Source organism: Columba livia, chromosome 12, assembly GCF_036013475.1.
Source record: "Columba livia isolate bColLiv1 breed racing homer chromosome 12, bColLiv1.pat.W.v2, whole genome shotgun sequence".
Lineage (NCBI taxonomy): Eukaryota > Metazoa > Chordata > Aves > Columbiformes > Columbidae > Columba > Columba livia.
In genome coordinates this window covers 7,890,609-7,915,070 of record NC_088613.1, presented here as the reverse complement: position 1 = coordinate 7,915,070, position 24,462 = coordinate 7,890,609, and the positions used below count along the sequence as shown (strand labels likewise).

Here is a 24,462-nt window from a genome sequence, read left to right as displayed (position 1 = left end):
CACGGAGGCAGATGCCAGGTCTGCTGGGAGAAGGGCTGGCTCTGCAGCAGGCTGGCTCTCTGCAGCTCCCTTCCCAGGTGACTTTGACCTTTAATTTGTTGCTCTTCAGTTATGAGGCTCCTTGTCTGCAGGGCTGGGGCTGATCCCGAAGCTGAGGATGTTCTGGGACCTGGGCTGTGCTGCCTTTCCCATGAGGGAGCAGAGTGCAGGAGGTTTAAAATCACTTCCAAATATGAATCTTCTATGGAAGCCTTATGATATTATGATTTCACCATAACTGTGTCAGTTTGACTTTCCACATGATTCTGCAGAACCATTTCTATGTAAACATATATGAATAGGTTCAACTCCTTAGGCTGTTGCTGGGATCTTAAGCCACTAGAAAATCCAATTTTTCAGACAAAAATATCATGAGAACAAGAAAATTCAAAAACTGTGGGATCTGTTTTGGTGCTCCTGAGGACTGGGAGCACTGGTTCCTCCAGGAACAACCCCAGCTCCTGTTTGGGAGGCTCTGTGGTGACCCTGCTTGTGCAGAGCCAGCAAAAAAAGTGTCCCCCTCACTGATCGTATCCAGTGCAAAAGGTTCTGCAGCCTTGCTTTCCTGCTCTTGGGAAGTGTCAGCTGCTGGTTGTGGCTCCTATCTCCAAACCTTGTTGCTTGCTCAGCCAGGAGAACGCTAGAAGGCTGTGTGTAGGAGGCAAGGGTACACATGGGAAAGCTTGGCTCTTTCTTCCTTTTTGCCAGTCTGCACTGATGCATTTGAGTTTGCAGCAGCTCTTGTGGGTTCTGTGACTGCAGGGGAGTGAACAAACTCTGCAATCTCTTAGCAAAGCCAGTCTGAGTGTGGTGTAACACTACGGAGAATTGAAATACTTATGGGCACCATTAAAGTGCTGGAGGCACCAGGTATTTGTGATGCTGGCCTCCTCCCATGAATTTTTTATTTTGTTATATTGCAGCATGCAGTGAAATATCAGGCTCCCCACGACACAGCAGCCCTGCATCCAGGATAACAGCCAGGCTGCTGCCTGCTGAAATGAGCCTTTGTGTTTGAAGGTTCCCTGGCAACCAAGGTAACATATCTGGCCCCCTTTCCTTTTAAATGTTAATATAGTTTTGAATTAAAGGAAAAATGCTGGCAAGTACAAAATATGAGTTATTAATGGGTTATTCTGTGGAATTAATTTGCTTGCTAGAGTGATGGGAGGGCTCAGTCTGGAGGCACAGTGAGGTTTCTCCAAAGGCTTTAATGCTGGGTCAGGGTTAAGCCCTGGGTTTCCCTGGTGTTTGGGGAGTGGAAAACTCCAGCACTGGGTGAGTTAGCAGGTGATTTCAGGCAGACACGCCTGGTGTGCCATGGTGATGAGAAGTCAGAGACCTGTAAAACTTAGGTGGGATTGAAGGGATAGAGGAACAGCAAAGAATCCTCGTTGCCTCTGTGCTGGGCTCTGCAAGTCTGTGACTTTGGCAGAAATCCTGTGTGACAAAATTTCAGTATCTTTAGGGGAGGTGGTGAATGGTCCCACTGCAGACGAGATAATGCTGACCTTGTGGCTCTATCCTTCCTTCACTTTCTGCAGACTCAGTCACTCCAGGGCTGTCCCCTGTTTTCCAGGCAAAGGGCACAAAAGGCAAACTTGTAGCCACTGCAGATTTACCAGTCAGCACTGCAGGGCAGTTCCCAGCCCCTTGGGTATTTTACAAGAACACCTCCCAGTCCCCAGGGGGATCCAAAATCACAGAGAAAACTTTGCTGATGGATTCCTGGCTTTGCAATGGACTGACATTTATGATGCTCCATCTTGTTCCTCCTCTCCTCTTGTTAGGACAGGTATAATCTCCGTGGCTTCTTTTGAGGAGCGTACTTGTGTGTACATGTGTACGCAAACAGCCAGAAAAAAGGCAATTTGTGATACTGTTATTCAGACAGTGCAGTGTGAATCCAGGAAACTGGACCATGGGGTAAGAAAGCAAAGCCCTTGCTGCGTGTGAAGTGATGGGGAATGCAGACTAAGGAAGGAGGGAAAGTGGGTAATGAGTCTATTATTTCCTGGTGCTGAATTCCTGCTGAAGAAGCAGAGGTGAGAGCACACAAAGTGATCATAACCAGGTGGAAAAACCCCCCAGTTCTTCTTGGCTTTCCAGAAACAGCTTCATTCACTGATGACAGGAGGGTAGGGAAAGTGTGGTGCCTTTCCCAAAGCTGAGATGGGTTAAGTGGTACTTCATTGTACTTTTACATTTATCTAAATATTGGAAGTATTTGGAGGTAAGATGGTAATTTTTTTCCTAAAACTTGCCAAGCTCCTGAATTTGTGAGTGTTTCTAGAAGACCTGCAAGTAAGAATCATGCTTGAGAAAAAACAATTATGGTGCCACCCTCTGCTCCTTGAAAGAGCAGTGGAGCAAGACAAAGAGCTCTGAGTACTTGGGGGGGGGGGGGTTCAGTAGAGGCAGAAATTGCCATTTTGAAGCGCATTGGCATCTGAGGAAGAAGTAAAACAAAAGGCGCAGAGAGATTTCAATCCCAGTATAACTGAGCAGCAAGGCATGTGGGGGGAAAAGGCCACTGAGATTTTCAAGTTGATTTAACATGGGAGTTATCCTGTTGCCTGTGCACAGGGTTGCACAACATGAGCGTTACTGCTCCCACAGTGTAACTGGTGTGAAGCCCAATGGAGCAGCAGCCTGGGCTGTCTCCTGTTCCTGATGTGCTCAAGCAGCAGAAAAAGCCTCACAGGAAAACAAGGGGTTTGAGTGATGTAGCCTTAAACACCTCCAGTCCTTCACCCTGCACTGGGTTGTAGTGGGCTCTAAGTCAATAAGTCAAATTTGTACTTGGGTTTAATTTGAATCAAAACACACTCTCTAGATTTCCACTGGGAATTCTCTGATACCTGATGTGGATGACGAAAGATTGGAAACGGGACTCATTTTGAGCATTTTTGTATTTGTCAGTCACGCTGACTAATTCTCCCAAGTTTTTGACAAATATGCTCATAAACGTAGCTGTCTACACAAATGTGGGATCTAAATCTCATCTGCTTGAGATGCTAGCAAAAATATTAATTATTTGAGCAGGAGCAGCATCGGCCAGGTAGCTGATCTGTTGCTCTGGGGAGCACATCGCTCACTGTCTATAATCTACGTACAACTTGCATGTAATGATTTTGCTGCCAGGGCTTTGTGGATTAGGCATATGAAACCGATCAATTTATGTGATGCTGGCAAGAATTCTGGTCTAAATACAGTTACCCAAAAGTGATTTTGCTAGTAAGTGGCTTGTTTCATTCAGGAGGTTTTTAGAGGTGCATTTTAGAGGCATGAATTTATTGTTTGCTCTCTGTACAAACTGCATTTCAGTTGGGAGGGTTTGCTGGTAAAGCAGTACCAGAAAACTGCCTCTGATAATGATGGATAAAGGTGGTAAGTGGATGAAGTAAAGCACAGGAAGCAATAAAAATGTGTTCATTTTCCTCCACTACTAATAAATTAATACAGCCGATGCCCTGTGAAGGCTCCACATGATTCCAGGCCATGAGCTCACATGGCATCAATCACTGAGCCTTTCTCCGTGTTACCGATGTCTGTTGTGGGAAGAAAAATAGCACAGTTAGTCAGCCATCATTCTGCAGGAACTCAGAGCCTGGTTATTCAAGAGGGTAGATTTTTTTTTAACTGCAATTAAACTATTGGAAGATCTGTAGGAGACAGTTCTGCTGAGTAGCAGATATTTATTCTATAAGAAGCTGTTCACAAACACTCTTAAGTAACTAGCAAAAATAACCTACCCAGTTACTCTTGGGACTGCATTTCAGGAGGATTTCAATAATCTCTCATGACAGACTCTAAAATTAACATGATTATCAAGACAGGAATAATGTCCTGTTTCAAATAATGTCCACTTCCCTCCTGAATATAAAATCTAAAGCTACTGAGAGATAAGGAACACATGGCTCTTATGTAGTAAATCACTTTACTACTGGAAAGATCTTCTTGTTAGGTTTGCAGAGAGAAAATGTTTAGCTCCTTCAATCTGCAGATGCCAAGTTGCCTTGGAGTGGGAATAGCCATTTCTAGTTCCTTTACAATTTCAAAAACCATTTCATCCAGAAAGGTATTAGAGATAAATTTTCTGAGTTTCAGAGGGTATAGATAATACATCACAGGCGGTAGGAGACACCACTGTTGTTCTCTGAAAGATTAGACAGGGTTATCTTAACATCATCGGGGAATTTTAAAACTGGCATTGAAAAGTATTTGTTCTGTCACTTATAAGGAATATTTGATGAAGCTTGTTTGATTTGATTGTTTCACTACTGTGTGAGCTCGTTTATCTAATTGTGGTATTGACCACTTTCTCATTGTATCGAATTTTAATAGTCCCAAGATTAATTAGATGTGCATAAAGAGCAGCTGCAAGAGATATGAACCTTTTGTTCTGGATTTTTTTTGTACTATTTTGAGAAGAAAGAGATGAGAGATAACTGAATGCAATCAAAATGCAGTCATGCTCTTGATTAACAACATAATTAGTTAAAATCCAAAAGTTTTGCAAGGAATATCTGCACTTGATATATAGGACTCCGAGCTAACTAGAAATGCAATTTTGAGGTTTTGCTTTGTTATTTACAAATAAGATTGTATGTTTTAAAAGCAAACCCTGACTATTTTCAATAGTAAAATAAGCAAATAACAAACAAACAGCCAAACCAGAACCTATGTTGGTTTCATTACTGTTCTGTTAACCCTGATAAGGGACGGTTTGGTCTCTACCTGCAGCTATTTCACAGCCAGCTTTGCTCTAGGCTTTATATGCAAACCCAGTCCAATGTTTCATAGAGAAATGCAGAGGAAAAGGGGCTTTTTTCCTGATATCAGGATTTATGTATCTCTGCTCCAAAATTCATTCTGTATAAACTCCTGAATTCTCTTGGTGCGTTTACATGTTTGTAGTGCATTCTTTACAAGCTTCTCAGCTGTCAGTTTTAACTTATCAAATCCCATTTATTAGCACTGCTGAGAACCATAAAAAAATAGTAGAATAGAAAGCTAGCTTTTTGTGTGTGTGTGCAAGTAAAACTATTAATTTCAAAGTCTGGAGGAAATCTGGCTCAGCCGTAATTGTTTCCCAAAAGTTTTGATCTTATTTTTTTAACAAAAACAATATTATTTTGCTCACTACGTTTTCAGTGTCCATAAATCCCTAATATGCATGGAATACTACTTTGCAGAAGTAATTAATGGTATAGATTTCCTCCTTTCACCACTCCTACAGAGTATAAATATGCAAAAGTAAATTCCAGTATGGAAATTATCATACTTATTATTAATCAATGTCTTTCCTGAGAGTAACTTGGGGTAAAACACCATCTTCATTGATTCACCTTGCAGATTTGCAAGCCAGAAAAGAAAGTATCACTGCATCTCACACCAGGGTTTCCCCAGGGGACAGATCCAGCCTTTTCCAGCAGGGACCTGGGCAGGACAGGAGCGAGGGTTTGGGCTCAGGAAAAGCCACATGAGTTTGATTCTGTTTTGGTGTTGTTGACACTTTAGTTTGAAGCCTTTTTTCTGTCCCAATGTGCTGAAGTGCAACACAGAGGGCTTGTTCTGTTTATGACGAATGTTTGATAGCTAGAAATTAACTGTGTTTGCAGCTACCTCTTAGTGGGCTCATAAAAATTCCTTTTAACTCTGCAGGGCCCTTTTGTATGCAGAAATCCTCCAGTGCACCATCTGCTCAGGGCTCGTGGACATCCGCAAGTTACCTCCCTGTGACAGGGATATCTGAGAGCTGTGTGTCTTTAGCATCCATAACTAGCCAAAACCTTTCAAAGCTGCTACAGGTGAGAAAGCAAAAGGGATCCTAGCACAAAATGAATGCATGCTATGAAATAAAATACAGGAACATACTTGCAACTGTTTACCTTCTGCTAAGCTTGTTGCTACTGAATTAATTCTGGAAATGTGATCATTTCATTCTGCTAAAACTGTAATTTGTGTGAGACGTGTTCTTAGAGCTTCAGATCATGGAAAAAACTAACTCCTCTTAATTTATCACCTGCTTTCCGAAGATCTTAATTTGTAATTTTTCTACTGTGCAATCAAAAACCTATTACTGAAGAGACTGTCACTCAAATTTTCCTCTTTCCCTCCTGTCATCTACATGTTGGAAAATGAGTTCCTTGTCAAATGTGCTTGTGGAATTCACTGGGGCCAGTTCTGTTACAGACTTGATCCTACTTTCGCAGCTGTAAAGCATGAGAAAATCACACAGTATCACAGTATGTTTGGGATTGGAAGGGACCTCAAAAGATCATCTAGTCCAATCCTCTGAATATTCACTGCAAATCATCTGATCAGCTGTTATGCAGGCTCCTGATAGGAAAACCAGAATGTAACAATGGTTGGATGGATTTACAGGCTGCTATATAGCTTCTTCCTTAAATCGCCATGCTCCTAAAGAGGAAGGTCATGTAATGCAGGAGCAGAGCTGAGATGAGAGGATGCCCTGACTATAAGGCTCTGAAAGGCCATGGTTATACTTTCCTTTCATCAAGCAGAGAGAACAGATCATTTGAGTTCTGTAATCTGTTGCTGTTGATAGCTGACCTAATTTCTGAGTGCAGAAATGACTCCATAGCAATCCCATCTCTTTGATAAAGGCAGTGAGTAGAAGTGGGCTGTTGTTGAATGGCCTCTACCAAGAAGGTCAGCAAGTTCTTAAGGGAAAATGTTTGATAGATGCTATTAAATGTACAAGGCTTCTGCCTATTGCTTATCGACGGATTCTAAAATGAAATGATTTTCTCTCAAGCTTGAAGGTCATTTCTGATATGTGCCTTGGCATTAAACTCAGGATCACTTCAAATTAAATGCCAAGAGCAGAAATGAAAAATTAAAAATGTTCATCTGCTGCAATTACAGAAAACAAACAAATCAATAAAGGAAGCATATTTAATGAGACTCACAAATGTCAGAATGCAACTTCAGGACACATCCACATCCATGGCTGAGTAAGACTTTACTCCATGTGTGCCCATATTGCACAGCTGATAGACGGAGATGAAAATTGAACCTCACTGACACACTTTATCTATTTAAAATAATTGCTTCCAACACATTGCAGGGGAAAACAAAGTGGATGTATAATTAGACATCTCCCTTGGTAGAAAGTCAGTCTATAGGCTTGGATGTTTTTTTGTTGTTAACATCCCCAATGCCATCTGGAGGTTACACTAACCCCCCAAAGTAAGACTCCTGTTGGTAATACAGCTCTAGAGCAGCTTCAACAAGGTTGGGCCCTGAGGTTCAATTATTATGCCTGGTGTAATGTCATAACTCATTACTTTTCAGAAATATAAATTTATAATGTAATAGAGCAGGCATAAATATTTTTGGCATTTGATGTGGGGGTGATTAGAACACAATCGGAACAGAGCTGTACTTGGAGTGGCCTTTTTGGAAACACTGATGTGATGCCTGCTTGTTAAAGGAGCAGCCAAGTGCCGGACGTGGTTGATTGCACAGCTTTCTGTCTCTGGGAGGTATTTTTCTCTGATTCTATGAGCTGTAAAAATAGCTTCTGTGAGTGTGGGTTCAGACTCCATGCCACGTTTGCACATTCCATTAGTGAAATAAGAAATTTGCTGTTTACGGTATGGGAGGTAAAATAAGGTTACACTTTTTGCTTTAATGTATTTGTATACACTTATATAGCATGCCCTGCAAATCTTTAACTGGCTTTCTTTCTGTATGTATACTATTAACCCCTAAACACCCAGGTATCCTGCAACCCATTACAAGGAAACTACATAATATGCTAAATTTAATCTTATTGTAACCACACTAACTTCAGAGTTCCCTTGGATCTTGACTCTTTCCCTGGTACTCCCATGAAGATGTGGCCTCAATTTCCATGCTTTTGCAGCTCCATGTTGGTGCTTGTTGTGTGCAGCAGCAATGGACATGGGACAGACAGCCTGAGGGATGGGGTCAGGCATAGTCCAGGATAAGTTACATGGCTGCAGAGTCTGTAGGGTCTGCACACAACCTTCCTGCCTCTTGTGCTCCTCTGATGGTTTTTCTAGCAAGGAGCATTTGGAGCTGCAGTGTGTGGTATTCATGGGTCAGCTCACCTTCCTTTCAAATGAGATAGGTGACTTGGAAAGCCCTTATCAAGAGTGATAATGCATTCTGAAAGATGGATGGAGAAATTCTCACTATGCATAATGCATGCTCTCCCCCGAGGACAAAGCTGAAAGTAGTTCTGTAGGATGTTAATGATGGAGATGAGATGGAAATTCCCACTTTAAATTCAGATCCATGGTGCCATTTAGCATCTGGTAAGCCCTGAAAGATGGAAGGCTGAGGTTTCCTGGTGGATGTTATGCTGAGTGTTGCCAGGATGGGCTTTTGGGGCAGGATGGCTATAATGCAGTGTTTCAGAGAGGTGGGTGTCTCTATTCAACACTCGCAGGACCTGGGACCTTCCTAGAGCTGCTAAAGCATTCTGGTGATGCTGTCGCAATCTCAGGCCAAGTACCACTTGTGCAGGGGTGAGATGGCAATGGCTCCACATCTGTGCTCCTGCACCAAAACCACTACGTACACGCTCTACAGACCCTGGGGACAAAACCTAGGTTAACTTCTTCTGAATAACATTTAATTAGTTGCCACTAGGGACAAAAGATGTTTTGGTTTGGTTTGGTTTTTTTGCCCTTAATTTCCCCGTGCATAAGGGTATTTGAACAGAAGCAGTTGTGTATATATTACTGAATCGCTGACAAACCTTTGTCTGCAACACTTTAGTATATGTGAGATTCACAGAAAACGGATCAACTGCGGGGCTGTGAAACAGGTTAGCAAATGGTCAGCAGAGTCTCTAGCATTATTCTGGGCTGGGAATCCTGCCTGGTGTGGATATTTGTTTGGAAGATGAAATAGAGGAATGATGAACTAGCATTTGATATGTGAGTGTGCAGCCGTGGCATTGCATGGCTCCTGCCAGCAGTGGTGCTAAACCAGCATTTTTTAGATTGTATTGGCACAGATGACCATACAAACAGGCCTTCCTGCTGGTGACATGGGCTCTGTTTGCTCCCTGGGTATGTATAACCCCTGGGACCTCTCCCAGGAGGATATGTAAAATGTGGCACGAGCTTTTGGCACTGGAAAGAAAAGGAAGGCAAGAGCCTGCAGGTCAGCTATGAAATGCTGGGTTTGCACTGCACCAATGAAGATCATAATCAGATATCTGGAAAAAATTCCTAGTGGGCAGTGTAGTGAAGTACTTGAATAGTTTGAGGAGGTAGTAAAGGACAGATGAGGTATCTCTCATAGGCAGAGGTTTAGCTGATCCTGCCTGAGGCGAAAAAATGTATGAGCTGGACTTGTGAGGTACCTTCCAGCCTTGTTTCCTGTGATTCTGCAAATCTGTCATTTTGGTTCACATGGTATTGCCCAGTGCGCTCTGATGGCTCTTGGCCTCCACGGACCTCTGCGCTGTGCTCAACACTGGAGCATCTGAGAACTCAGCAATACGTGTCATAGCCCGTGGGCACTGCTCAGGTCAGAGATGCCTTGTAAGAGTAAATCCAGGAGGAATTTGCCCTTCAAATAACACGTCCAAAACTGAGTAGTGTGGCAGCACCGTGTCCCTCGGCAGAAGAGTAAGTACCTGGACTTGCGGTGCCTGTGCAGCGGTGCAAGTGAGGGGATTTGTCACTGTACTGAGCTGCCTGAGGGCTGGCACTCTCCAGCTCACCTAGAGGGATATGTCTGATGGGACAGCATCTTTCTTATCCTACACCCAGAGAGCACCTGCACAGGGCAAAAAGTGCACAATGAGATGCAGCAGCTTGTTTTCGGAAAAACTACAGGAGCCACAGACTTGCTGCCATTCTTCACTCCCAGTCACAGGGATGAACAACTCTACTTTGGAATCAGCTTTCATCCTCAGAGATGCTTGTTACCTTGTGAGCGGAACAGCTGATTTACTTTCACATAAGCATATGACTCTACCTTCCACAATGTATCAATACTCAGTTATTAACCCAGCTCAGGTGCAGTGGCTTTAGTCTGACTCCAAGGCCCATTTTCTTCATCCCTTAGAAATCCTGTTCATGTCACTGAGACTCCAAGTCACTTGACACGTGGCATGCTGCAACAGCCTCATCAAAATGGAGGTTTGCTCCAAAATCCACTGTAGTTGCCTGCAATGTGGAGTTAGTCATTCTTGTATCACCACAGGTTAGCAAGTCTTTTGCTTGTCTTCATAACTTATATTGCAACAGAAATACAAATGTTTGTTTGTGGAAAGAGAAGTTATGTTGTGTTACTAAGAAATGCTGCATATGTGGTTGGACTGTAATACAAGAAAACTGCTATTTCCAGACTGCTTGCATCCAAGATTTTGATCCATTGTTGTCAGAAAGAAAGGACTTGTGTAGAAACTGAAATCTGGCCCCAGATGCTTTCCAAACAGTCAGATCTGTGGCTTGGGTCAGGGCTGGATGCTGTTCTGTTCTTTGCTCTTGTTCTGGTGTCTCTCTTTGTGGACTTCAAGGTGCAGATGTAATCTTTTTTTTTCTTGGTCATCAGCATTGCCACAAGTAAAATAGCTTTTGATGAAATCACTGATTTGAGGTAAGCATGCTAAGACCAATGACCAGTGCTGTTGCTGGCACCTAGATTCAATTTTACCTCCTATGAAATCTGTATTTCATAAAATGCTTCAGGACTTCTCTGAGCTCTTTCAATTTTCTTAAATCAGTTTTGAAAAAATATTTTACTTTCTTCAGTCAGTCAATTTGCTTGACTTTTTGACCTTTAAATTCAATCTGTTGTATCCAAATTAGTTGGCACAGAACAAAAATACAATACTAGAAACTTAGCTGCCTTACAGAAGCAATGGCAAAATCCCACTTGCAGTACAAAGCTGGAGCAAATATAGTGGCTTTATGACAGATCTGAACTGAAAGCAAAAGGAGGCTGTTCCTTCCCCTGTACTCTGCATTGGTGAGGCCACACCTGGAGTACTGTGTTCAGTTCTGGGCGCCTCAGTTCAGGAAAGACATTGAAGTGCTGGAGCGGGTCCAGAGAAGAGCAACACGACTGGTGAAGGGACTTGAACATAAGACCTATGAGGAGAGGCTGAGGGAGCTGGGGTTGTTTAGTCTAGAGAAGAGGAGGCTTAGAGGTGACCTCATCACTCTCTATAACTACCTGAAGGGAAGTTATAGCCAGGTGGGGATTGGTCTCTTCTCCCAGGCAGTTAGCAATAGGACAAGGGGGCATGGGCTTAAACTCTACCAGGGGAAATTTAGGCTGGATATTAGAAAGAAATTCTTTACAGAGAGAGTGGTCAGGCATTGGAATGGCTGCCCAGGGAGGTAGTGGACTCGCCGTCCCTAGAGGTTTTTAAACTGAGATTGGACATGGCACTTAGTGCCATGATCTAGTAAACGGACTAGAGTTGGACCAAGGGTTGGACTCGATGATCTCTGAGGTCTTTTCCAACCCAGTCGATTCTGTGATTCTGTGATTTTGATGCCAAATTATGTATAAATGCTGTACAAATTGTGTCCTTGCAGAATATCACTCTTTCTGCACACAAATATTTATGTGATGAACAGACTATATAGCAGAGATACTGTGGCACTGAACATTCAGGCATTTGTACTGGAACTGCTATGCAGCTTGCTGGTATTTTAAAAGATACTGCACTTTTAAGTCTTTGCATATCATCTTTTTTGTATGGAAAATTTGCTATTTTTCTACATAGTTATAAATGTGCCCATAAAGTATCTGCAAGACCATATAAATTAAATATATAATTAATGAAACATTATGAATTTTAAAGTTGTGTTCAAACTGCAAGTGATGAGATATTGCACTTCAATGCTACTTTCGTTAAAGATATTACAGGCAAAACATCAGTATCTACCAGTGAAAAGCCCTTGGCTACCTATTGGGAGAGGGGCTGTGAATTTTATTGTCCATCTAATTACTTGGCTGAAAATTCTGGGATTTAAAATCCCATTTCCCACCCCAGTAGGGATGTTAGCTATTGTTGCCTGGCCCGAATCCAAGCCAAAAAGTGAGTTTCTGCATACAAACCTGCCCCTGCTGCTACACCTGAGTATACTTCTTGAGGGTTTGCCCTGAAAATGTTATATATGTTACGTGTTTTTCTCTCTGCTCTGCAGGCAAGTGATGTGACAGAGTACCTAAGCAATATGGAGTGTGATGTTTTGCCAGTCCTCCAGAGCCTCTGCCAAGGGACACTGGTAGGTGCAGACTGGTGGCCTGAGGACCTCTTACCTCCACCAAGCCATTATCCTGCTTTTCTGGTCAGTGGGAGCCAAAGTGAACCTGGTGTGTAAAGGCAGGATGCAGCTACAAGCCTTCTGTGAGTCACCCTATTGTCCAAAAAAAAAAAATCAAGATTCTTCGGAAAAGCTCTGCCAGAACTGATGCATGACACATGTTGCAGGGTGAGTCCCTTATGTGTTATTGAGACAAAACCTTTGCACTGTTGTAAAACACATTTATTAACGTGGGATTTTGAATGTTAATGTGGGAAATGGCACTGTCATGTGTATGAGTATTGTATGAACAGCTCAGCACCAGCCCCATGGAGGATACTTTGGCATTGTTTAAACCTCCAGGCCTTGCCAGGCTCCTCTTTCTCCAGAGCAGGGACAGCCTGCATCCTTTACCCAAAACATCCATCAGTGTTTGAAGAAGTGAGAAAGATCCAGATTGCTACTGGCAGGGCACAGGACCTGAATTGTGCTTAATGGGCTTCAGAGCTCCTCCTCTGGCTCCATCCATGGACCAAGTGATGCACCCACATGGGGCTTTCCCTGCCTTAGCACTCCTTGAGTTGAGGGCAGGGCTCCCTGCTCATCTCTTATCATCAAGGCATATCTACAGGATTCACTATGCAGAGCAGCACAAAATTCCCAGAAATGCAAAGCTAATTTATTTTGCTTTTTTTGCCTGCGTGTGATGCATTTAAATTGTGGAGACCTGGAAGCCCCACCACAAGGTCTGCAGCTACCCTGTTGATTTACAAAGAAGTAAAAAAAATAGTGAACTGGGCAAAATAAAGGATGAGACAATACTTTAGATTTTCCCTCCAAAACAGTAGTAATTTATTGAACATTTAAAGCTCCTAATTAAGTGTATAAAACAAGAACTCCTCTCTCTTTTAATAAGTTTTCTAGAGCAAAGCAAAGGTGTTAAGTCAGTCAGGCACTCTTCAGAGGATTAAGGCAAATTGTATAAGTTATATTTAATTCAATTAATCTTTCCTGATAGGTTCTAAATCATGTCATCAATCTATTTGATTCTACAGGCATAATCCTCAACATGCAGCTGCCTTGCACAACAAGCCAGGGAGACACTCGGTTGCATTCAAGGGAAATAAATTTAATTATAAACACATCATAGAATTGAACATCTCCTGAATTTGGAATTCAATGTCTTGTCAGCCTTCCAGCCGAGAACACCATCAAACTTTCATAGGGAAGAAAACTCTGTCCTGAATTTATATGTACTGGCAAGCACATTAACCAGGGGAAAGATTAAAAACTACGTTTTCTTGTTTTATCATTTTAAAACTTAAAGCTACTTTTGTCTTTAGCAGAGCTATCCACAGTGTTAACTAACATCAGGAGCGCAGTTATTAGAGCTTGTCAGAAAAGGAAGAAATACAAAAATCTACCTGGTCCAGATGGCTACAGCATCACAGTCAAAATACTGAGGGCTGCAGAGGGACTGGAGGTGTGAGGGGGTGCAAAAAGCCATTGACAGCCCAGAAATTCAATATCTTACTCCACTTAAAACCTGGTGACTCCTTTTTGTGCTGGTTGTTAGCAATTCTACCAAAGACCTTAAATGTGGGCCTGATGCTACCGTGATCACTGTGACTTGGTAAGTTGAGGTATACAGGGACCAGGAGTCACCCAGTGAGCAGTGACCTGGCAAGCGAAGAGGGACAAGCACCCTGCTACAAGGAACACTGGGCTCTGCTGGGCATGAAGAAGCCAAGCTCTGATACAGCCCTTGCTGACCAGCAAAATCCTGTTAGCACTAATTAAGCACATCATAGGGCATCTGGATTTATTAGAACATGAATAATTCTGTTTTCCTCTTTTGTTGACTTGTTATTACAACTCACTATTGTCTCCTCAGCAATGCAGATGCTCAGTTCTTTCTGGGTTCCTTTAAGAGGAATGATTGACAGGTTTTTTCACTGCATGATTTTTTTTAGCATAACCCTAGATTATGCTAATTATTCCATAATTTTTATATATAAACACATGTTTTCAAGGAATTTTATGCTTTTGAAATTCTATGAAAAAGGGAAAAAAAAAAAATGAAATCCCTGACACATCCCCTTCCAACATTTACTCACAGTGTTCCACTTAGGGAGTCAAAATGAGTTTTCATTATGAAATGTGAGGTGAAGTGTTTTTATGGCTCCTCAGGTGTTAAAGTGAGAGTCCAGGCAGTGAGCAGCAGAGGTGTCAGAGAAAGAGCAGCTGTGAAGAGCTCACAGAGGCTGAGCAATGGGTTTTATTGTTCTCAAAAGAAGGCATCTGTATTAGTGTGTTATATATCATAAATGTATAATGGGGGAAAACCGTTCTGCCAACAGCTTCATTTAGTTCAGAATAAATTTTTAATCTTCACTTTTTTGCAAGCTTAATTATTAAAGCCAGTTTCACACTAGTTGGGGTGTTTTACACTAGCTTTAGCCCTTCTTGGGGAGATAATACATATTTATTTATGTGACAGTTTTCCAGTGACCTGCCAGCTCCCATCTACCAATTTAACTTCTTCCATCTTCCAGGATTTGCATTTAGCTTGCTGTTTCTAATGTTACAAGGATAAATTGATGGCTTTATAACCAAACCAAAGTTGTGCTGGTCTCCAGGGCTTGCGGTTTCCTCTACATTGCCCTTTTTTGATGCCTGAGTGGGACATATTGGTTTGGGTTTGTATTTTCTTTTTCTTGGCTGTTCTGCAGACTGGTTTGTGGTGTTTTATCATGCGCTGAGACTGAGAAATTCTGAGCTGAGGAATAAGAAATCAGACGTTTTCCTCCTGCCAGGGAGATGCTGTGAAGCAGATGCTGGGGAAAAGGCAGAGGTTGCTTACTGGGGCTGGGGGGGCTCAGTCCCAAGTCCTGGAGAAGTGCTGGGTCACTGGTGGGGGGCTGCACCCTCCTGCACACGGGTGGGGAGGTGGCAGCTCCACTGCATTGCATGCAATAACCTCACCGTGCCTACGGCACCGTTCCTGCTACAGGGAAAAGCTGTGAAACTCTAAACACAAGCAAGCACGGAAGCCCAGGGGCAAATCTCTTGGAAGGAAAAGGCCATGTTTTCTCTGGTGTGTAATACCTGTTACATCACTTTCCCATACAGCCTATTGAACATTTTCTTTTTGTATTATGTTTTAATTTAGGTTGTGACTGCTTTTTCTAAGTGCCCTTTACATATGCTTATAATGCAGAGGAAAAATAAGAAATAGTGAGAGGTAATTATCTGTTCATGCATGAACAAGAAAATCTCAGTTTAAGTCAGAAGAAAGGAGAGTCCAAGCACTGCTTATTGGCTTTGCTTATTATGTAGCATTAGGCAGGCACAGTTATTTCACCTGATGTTTTATTAATAGTTTCCCCATGCTTGCTGGGGGTTGATGCAAGGCAGGTGGAGGAGAGCAGGATCTCGCCTGTGTGTGCTGCCTGTGCTGCAGAGGAGGGGCACCTGTAGTTGCTGTGCTGTATGAGGAGCCATCATTTTTAGATGACAGTTTCATCTGTGCAAGATTTGCATTTATCTCAGGTAACCCTGAGACAACTCACCAGCAAATTCAGCCGCTTCTTATTTCTACCTTTGTTTTTACTCACTTGGCAGCTTCTCAGGAAGAGTTAACTTTTCACTGATGAAACACTCAGCAATGTCAATAATACCTTTTATTAAAGGTTCTAGAAAAATTTTTGTTACCCAAATTCTAGGGTATTTTTTATTTAGCAGAAACTAGATACTACTAATAAAAACTAGATGCCAGATATTTTGGTGGTGCTTTGAAAGAGTTTTCATAAGCATGTCACTAAATCTGTATAAATATTTTCCTAATTTTTCTCTTGCAATTAATACAGAATATTTTTCCAAACTGTAGCTGATGCCTTCCCTGTTGTAAGTGCATAAAGCTAAGCATAGAGCTTATATCAAGGTGAAGAAATCACTGCTGCCTGTGATCAGCCTCTTAGACTATAATCTGTTTATCTTGAAAACAGCAAGGATGAACAGGCAGATCTTCCCAGAAATCTGACAGTGCAGAAGCAAGTGACAATGGCTGTTGCGGACACATGTGCCAGGAGGTGGCCCAGAAACTGGACACTGACCACTGCTGCAGGCTACCATGTCCCATGGAGGAGCAGCATGATGGGCTCCTCATGCACCATCCTGTAATCGGCAGGGAGGAAAGCTGAGCTATCATAAGGGACTTCATTCTGACTGACACATGGAGGTCTCAGGCTGTCAGTGCTAAAACGTCCTTGAAATATTTTGTAATTACAGATGACAATCTACTCACTCAAAAAATGTTGTATTTGGCACAGGAGAAGTCTGTATTTGACCTTCTCCTGATAGGGAAAAAGGAAAGATATGTTTCTAAGAACTGAGAATAAGTTATTTGCCTGGGTGCAATTAATTCTGGTAGGACTACACTGCCAAGGCCATCTTTACTTGCCTTCATGGTGGATGGTGATTTGGTAACAGCAGGTTCTGTAGTGTAGTCGACCAAGTACAAGAAGATTCAGTGAAAACTGAAGCTAGTTCAAACTGGAAGAAAAACGAACAACAAAAAAACAAACCATGCTTTTTCTGGAGTGAAGAAAATTAACTCTGAGAACAATTTGCAGTAGAGTTGTGGTCAAGATGTTATTACAGGAAATTTTCCCAAACACAAACAGATGTGTCTCTCTAAAATCTCTGCTCTGGCTCCCACAGTGACTGGACTAGCAGCAGGAATTAAAGTGGGGCAGCACTGCGGGCAGCCGGGGCATGGTGTCGGGAGGGATAATCACAGCGGCTCCCTCCAGTCCGGCAATTGCTGAAGCTCTGAAAATATCCACCCAAGTGAGTATTTCACTCTCTCCTGCTTTTCCCTGTTTGCATTTAAAACAATGTATTTAGGCACAGTGATATGGCATGGCAAAAGCTTCTTTAGGCAGAAATGATGTTGAGAAATGAGCTGTAATAGGGAAAATGTTTTCCTGATGCTCCTTTGCACCATGCAGTCTCTGAGAGGGTCTGTTGCCCTCTTGGTGGTGGGCTTATTTGAGGTGACAGATCTGGATTACAGCATCGTCTTTGTGGGTGGTGGGTGCCTCACAGCCCCTTGTGCTTGGCAGGTGTGCTCTGGAAGTGTCTGGAGGACAAGGTTGCATCCCCTTCTATTTTGAGGTCACCCCAGAGCCAAGGGAAATCCTGTCAGGCCCTGAGTATTTTGACCCTTCATTTGGAGGAAAATGGGAGGTTTTGGCTTCAAGATTCACTTTGCTTTACTTGGTTAATACACCCAAGTCAGAATGTTCAGTGCATTTTTATGTATTTGCTTGTGCTTTAATTATTGTTAACAGCCCTACACTTTACGTCATGTAACAATACTGCTCTCCTCAAGTTTACCTCTGCTCTCGTGGAGATAGCAGCACACCAATTAGTGTCTCTACTGGTAACTGCTGCTTCAAAAAGGGTGAGAAATCTGTCTTTCGAAGGGCTTCAAAGTACACAGGCAGACCTGATCTCTTCGGTGTGTGTTTATCAGGAAACTGCACTAGAGAGAAAACCCAAGGAGAGAAAGCCACCAAGCTGGGGAGTGGGTAGGTAGTATAAAAAAGGCATTTCAGGCATGGACACACATCTGGATGAAAGACGCTGTTACTCAGCTTATTCAAGAGGATCAATGCTTCTAAAATATCAATGTAGCTCTGTGCAGAGGGCAGTTTCTAATGGCTTTAATGTTGGTCATCTCCAACTCTGTATCCTTAAAGGAGTCAACAGGGGTGGTGGCACACATTACGCTATTTCTGTTAGGGACATAACATTGTTTTACTGGGCAACCTGGTAGGCAGATTAGCCGGTACAGCTGTGCTCCTGAAACAGAGGGTGGGAAAGGTAGCTCCTCCACTAAGGAGTCAGAGCAGGACTGGTTAGATAAGCCACCTTATGAAGGGTGCCAGGCTGTGTCTCACAAGGGCCTGAGAAAAACACAAATAGCTCTTCTGCAGTCAGAGGCAGCAAAACCTGTGGTGTCACCACATAATGGATTACAGCCACACTCCTGGAGACAGTCACACCACTGCACACTGAGTCATCTGCAAGGAAACTGCTGGCCAGCCTGGATGGGGAGGAGGAGAGGCATAAATACACTTAAAGGCTTTTCTCCATGAAAACAGTCACCAGTAAACACTTGTTTTTTAGCAAGAGTCAAGTGCAATCTATTCATATTCTTCTGCATTAAATTAACATGGCAGATTAGCTCACAGCAACGGATCATTGTGGGGGAAGATGTCTGGAAGAACTTGCTGGGAGCCAAGTTTTCTGAAAGTCCTGCAAAAGGCTGTCCTTTGACCAGTTTTGAATGGGGTCCTGTTTGTGTGTGGCATTTTAGCCTAAAGATATCACACACAGTTGAATCCTCGTCCTCCATTCTCCATCCTAGTAATCTCAGGGCAAGAGAAGACATGTAAATCACCTCCTACCCACTCCCAATGTATAATGTGATTATTCCTCTGCTTGATAAGCAGCTGAGTAGTAGAAAAGAGAGAATATAGAAAGAGGTGTGTGCAAAGGAAATGACGCTTCTGAGATATAACCGAGAAGTGCTGGTTTCAGGGCAGAGCTTTGTGCTGAGATGATTACTAGTGGTGCAGCAGGGATGGAGAATCAGCTGTGAAGGCAGTAGATTTTCCAGCTGATGGAGGCTATAATTAAGCATAGCACCTGCACAGAGAGGCTGCCAGAAGGGGCTTCCAAAAATACCTTCCAAAAAAGGCTTTCCCTCCCTCTGGGCAGGAGATCTCTCCTCGGCTCCCTTTGGGAGTAAGCCTGGCTCTGAGCAGACTGGGGAGCAGAGAGGGACTGCGGGATCCCAGGCCCCATCACTGGTACCTCAACACTGCACCAACATGGGGTGATGTTGAAGTTCATCCTCCTGGTCTCCTTTTCTGCTCCACCTTAACAAGTCTTAGCAAGTCCTAGCAAGCAAACAGCTCTGTTTTCATCTCATTGGAAAGTGACAGTGTAGAGTGTTCTGCTGTGATTATGGTCCTTTCCACTTCTCACCACCTCTGGAAATGGATCTTTATTAGCATTATTGTCAGTCATAATGAATTCATTTCAATTCCCATCACTAAAACAATTTTAGTTCCTGATAAGTCACATTATTTTCACTTGTACTGAGAGCTAATTGATTCTCTATATTTTTCCCAGGAGCAGGAAAAGCATCACTCACTGCTGAGCAGAAGCTTTTGCCACTTTCAGCCCTGCTCTTCCTCTCTCCTATCTTTTCCAATCAGGTAGGGCAAGATGAAGACACTGTTCCTCCATCTCAAGTGCAAGTTTCCTCCCTGCACAGCTCTGAGGGGCTGGTAGGAGGAGACCTGGGGAGGTGACTTTTTTTTTGGCGTCCTCCAAGTGCTGCCAGTCCAAGCTCAAAGCATAGAGGAGGAGTAAAAATCCTCCCCTGCCCCAGTCAGACACTTGCTGTTCTTTGCTTAGAAAGTCATCACATGCAAGTATGGGAGGAGGAAAGTGAAGACAGGTCAGAGATGTTGCCCTGGGCAGCTGACTTTGCAAATAATCATTTCTCTTGGCAGGAGAAAGAATGGGTTTTACTGTTGGATGTCTGTGTTTAGGAAAATGGTCTGGTTTCCTTATAACTCTTCTTTATGCTTCTAAGTCCTTAAGCCCCTTGAAAATGTATAGATATATAGAACATAAAAGTGCCTTTTTGCTTGTTTTCTATAGAAGCAGCATAAGGCCTCAGTTTCCCTTTTCAGCTGTAAGGCTCAGAAAAGCCAGTCCTGTGGTACAACCTCTTAAGGAAAAAGGCTGGAATCATATCCGAGGCTTTAATATTGGTCAGACAATGGTTTTGTGTCAAAGAATAGGACAGAAATAAAAGGAGGGGCACATTTCTTTTAAAATCTAAGGGACAATATGTTGAATTTTATATTTCTATAACAACATACACATTGGTAATATGCACACAAGGAGCTGCAAAACAATTATAGCAATCTAATGTTAGAGACAAAAAGTAAGGCAAAGCAGGGGAATCAAGTGTGTAATTTGCCCATTGTTCATTTATCAGACTCAACATGAATATTTTTGTATCTGAGACTTGGACTCAGGGGAGTTGCATCATGCGGTCATGGAGCCCTTCTTTGAAAAGAGCTTTTTACATGAAAAACAAACAAACAAACAATAACAACAACAGCATTCTTCTAAGAGATCACAGCTGAAGCAGAGCACTTTTATTTCCAGCAATAGAAACTGGTTAAGAGAATTAGTGGCTGTCTGCGGCATCAAGCTGTGTGTGATAATGAAACGGGTTACAAAATAATATCATTAATTCATGTGTCATTCTAACACATGCCACTCCAGTTAACATACAAATCCGAAATCCCTCAGTGCAGAATAGACTGACCTCCTCATTAAAGTGTCTAACGGCATGAAGCCTGGTTTGCATGTATCTGCTGTCTAGTGCTCCAGATCAGGAATAATTACAGGGCAATATTTCTGTTCCTGAGCTAAGAGGCAGAAGTATTTCTGTCACCATAAATAAGACTTTCCTCATGCCTCGTGCTGTCCCACAACACATCCAAATGCTTTTCCAAGTGTTTGGATGTGTTGTGGGACAGCACACTTTTCTTTATTCACCATTTTTCTAACAGACCTCTTTAGAAGTGAACATTCTTCTGTAAAATGCTTGGAGAGAGCAGTTATCTTTGACATGGTGTGGAATTTTCAGCAAATGTATCCTGCCTGGCTTCTCTCAGGGTGCTTTGGGTTGTCAGAGCCACAGACGGCTCTACAGTTCAGCAACAACCAAAGGAAACCACTGTTGCAACCAACAAACTGTTCTTTTTTTCTCTGTCAACATTACATGCAGCCTGGGTAATATTTGTCCTGTTTCTGTATTAAGAAGGAGAATGAGCTGGGTGTTTTCAACAGGTGAGCAAACTACCTCTTTGCAGTATTATGGCTTTTGTTTGTGACAGTTTCCATGTTATTCATGTCCTCTTTCTCAGTCTTGGAGTTAGCACAATTTCATTATCTCTAAAGATACTGTTTAAATTGCCTATCTTGTTAATAAATTAAACCCTGGTAATTATGGGCTTTTCTAAATAATCTAATAAAGATGCTTCTGCTTTGACGGGGATTGTTTAATTGTAAAAGTAATATTTATAATGTGCTTACAGAAACTGTGATCCATGGGAGTGCCTTGTCTGGAGACCAAAGGTCCTCTCTGCCTCTTTACCTTCCACAGCCAGAGTACAAGCTCTTGATAGGAAAGGAGCTACTGGTTTAAATACAGGAACCATTGAAGCAGTGGTCATTTCATCAAGTGATTCAGGTAGTTTTTGGTTAAAGATCTCCTTTCTCACTCCTCATGTCTTTCCCAGCTGATCTGATCTCACTGGGCACAATACTGCCCATGGGACAAGATGCCCTGTGGAGCAGAGATGGTGCATCCTCACTGCTCACCTCTGTCATGGAGATACAGTCTGGTTTTGTTTGGTTGTTTTTTACCAGGGACATCGCTGATTTTGGTGTTGCTAGGGTGCATCTGCACCGTAGCAAAGCACGGGGCTGTGTCAGACAGGTTGTGCTGCTCAGCCCTCTCTATTGTAAAATATTCACAAGTGCTAGAGCTGAGGTGGAGCAGGAGACTTGTGCTGTGTGTCCCTGTGGCTGCACTGCTGCAATTCAGCTGTGGCTTGGAAAACCCCATTCAGAATGAACTCTGATTAGACTGGGTATCACTTAAAAGAGCTATTTAGAATACAGGCATGTGTATGTGTTGGAGCAATAGGATGAAAAATAGTAAGTGGGATGAGCGCTGCCTGCAGCTTATCTACATTTTGGGGTATTTCATTCCTTAAGGCATCTTCTTGGAGGTTAAACCATGGAACAAGAACAATCTGAAGGACTCACAGGAACTGAGGTTACTCCTTTCCAATGACTTTTCTGGCACTGAACTCTGTATCCATTGCAACAGAGATCACAGGCTGTTCCTGCAGCATCACACAGAGAGTCTTAAACTCCCCTGCACTAAGGGACTGTTGCTTTAGAGAACAGCTACTGAAAAACCTAATCCTGCAATTACCAGGTCACAGGAACACGTCAGCATTTGCTTGCAAAGAAACTGAAGGGTCAAGCCCATGCTGGAAAACCTCCCTGTCTGGGGTTTGGTGTGGGGCAGGATTCCGCTCCAAGGCTGCTTGGCAAGCCCAAATGCCCTGGAATCACGATATTGACTTACAAATCATGAGATTTAGAAAGTAATATAACTGGTGTGGGTTTTTTTACCTTCTAGGATTTAAGTCTTCAGAGTGCACATATCCAGGCTTTACTCTGAGCCTTTCAGGGAGGCAAAGAAGACTCTGAGATCCCCTTGTAATCATCTGCCTCTGGGAGCTGCAGCTCCACAGACAGTACCAGGTATCAGAATTGCTGGTGAAATCACAGGGGTTCAGAGCTGGCTTATCCACTGTGACAGGTAATGCGCTTGCTGTAGTGACTGAGAAGTGTTACTGCTGTTGTGCAAGTATATTCTGTATAATTCCAAGTACATATGTTCAAAAAAAGAAGACAGAAATGTGTGGCAGAAATGTGGAGAATAGGGGTCCAGGTGGCCTATTTGGGTACCTCCAGGACTAAAGGGTGCCCAGGGCAAATGAAGAAAAGAGTGAGCTGAACTGTGGTTTTGGGTTGAAGAGCCAAAAGCCAACCCAAGTGGGTCCTTCAAAGCCAGCCCAGAGTTGCAAAGAGCTAATGTCTACAGAAGATCTATGGATGCATCATTATGAAAAATTATTCCATTTTAAATCTATAAAAAAATAATCTGGTTTTGTAATATGATGCTGCTGGCTAGACAACACTGGCTTGTGATGTCTGTACAGGTGTTTCTTTTTCAGTTTCTGCAAGACTGGAATGAAGTTTGTTCATCAGACTGGGGACTAATGCCAGAAGATCTGATTTGATTCCTGGTATGTCCTCAGCACTTCCTCCTAGGTAAGGCGTTTTGCTTTTCATTGTTTATAATCTGGTCCTGAGGACAGTGGACTTTATCTTCATGACAGCCATGGGTCTGCCTTGGTCCTCTGCCATTGCTGCATGAGCTGCTGGTTCTGGAAGTGGCATAAAACATATATAGTTTTTCTGGAAGAAATTAAAAATGGTGCTTTTATATGGGTATATGTCACACACCAGAGGGCTTTTAAATATAACTTTAATGCCTAAAAAATGTTATTATCACCTTCACACTTGTTTAATAGCATCTTTTTAAACTGAATTACTGACATCATATATTACATACTTCCCGTACAGTAAATGGTCTCTTTCTGCTGTATTTTACTACTTCTTGCAAATTCATTTAAGCAGTATATTTTGCTTTTCAGCAAGGTACCCTGAGTTACTTTTTCTGTCCAGGATAAATTGAGATAAATTTTGCCTGTGCCTGAGTTTTGTTCATGGCATCCATCTTTGCCCGTGAAAAGTTACAGCTGGAGTTGAACAGGACTTGAGAAATGATAATATCATACTGCAGAAAGTTACAGATCACCAGTCTGCAGCCAATCTGTGTACAGAAGGCACACTGAAGCAGCCAGGAGTTTAATAGTAAGTGAAAAACATAAAGAAATGTGATATATTCTCTAATGTCTATCCTTATAAAGTAATAAGTACAAGAAAATGACACTAGTTGTTTACCATGACACCAGAAAATTATACAGTAGCATATCAGCCCAGGCACTGTTCTTTGTCTCTAGTTACCATTTTGGCCATTGGAGATTGTTAGATTTATGGCTAAAGCTATAGAAAAGTGAATCAGGGGTGGGGGGGACAGGGAGGAGACTTCAAATAAAAGAGATCTCCATCCTTCTGCTGACAATTCCATGCTCCCAAGACTTAGCGAATCTCATAGCTATGGTGCCTGTGTTGTCAAATTGAATAAAAGGCACTGATGAAAGGGCAGGTCTGTGTGTTGGAGGGGACCAGGGCACTTATGAAAGGAGATGCCTGGGCTCTGCTGGGCTGTCTCTGTTGGCTAACCACAGTAAAACCTCTGAAGTTTATTCCATCCATGTATGCTACTGAGAAGAGAGGAACATTTTCTCTGGACATTTTATCATTCTGTGAGTAGGATCAA

The 24,462-nt window shown here is 42.6% G+C and overlaps 2 long non-coding RNA genes across 5 annotated transcripts in view; one reads left to right on the top strand and one right to left on the bottom strand.

Moving 5' to 3' along the window:
• LOC110357467 (uncharacterized) overlaps positions 1 to 24,462 on the bottom strand; it is an 89,291-nt gene that overhangs the window by 45,257 nt on the left and 19,572 nt on the right. The window contains exon 4 of one of the 4 annotated variants that reach the window (XR_010475659.1): positions 14,722 to 16,868. The exons of the other annotated variants lie outside the window; for them this stretch is intronic. This is a non-coding gene — a long non-coding RNA (uncharacterized LOC110357467). Of the gene's footprint in view, positions 1 to 14,721; positions 16,869 to 24,462 lie in introns of those variants that run through there. 4 annotated transcript variants of the gene reach the window in all.
• LOC110357469 (uncharacterized) overlaps positions 5,058 to 24,462 on the top strand; it is a 64,211-nt gene continuing 44,806 nt past the window's right edge. The window contains exons 1-9 of the long non-coding RNA XR_010475655.1: positions 5,058 to 5,852; positions 12,216 to 12,503; positions 17,037 to 17,165; positions 19,521 to 19,606; positions 21,202 to 21,263; positions 21,512 to 21,666; positions 22,630 to 22,754; positions 23,231 to 23,327; positions 23,714 to 23,933. This is a non-coding gene — a long non-coding RNA (uncharacterized LOC110357469). The remainder of the gene's footprint in view (positions 5,853 to 12,215; positions 12,504 to 17,036; positions 17,166 to 19,520; positions 19,607 to 21,201; positions 21,264 to 21,511; positions 21,667 to 22,629; positions 22,755 to 23,230; positions 23,328 to 23,713; positions 23,934 to 24,462) is intronic.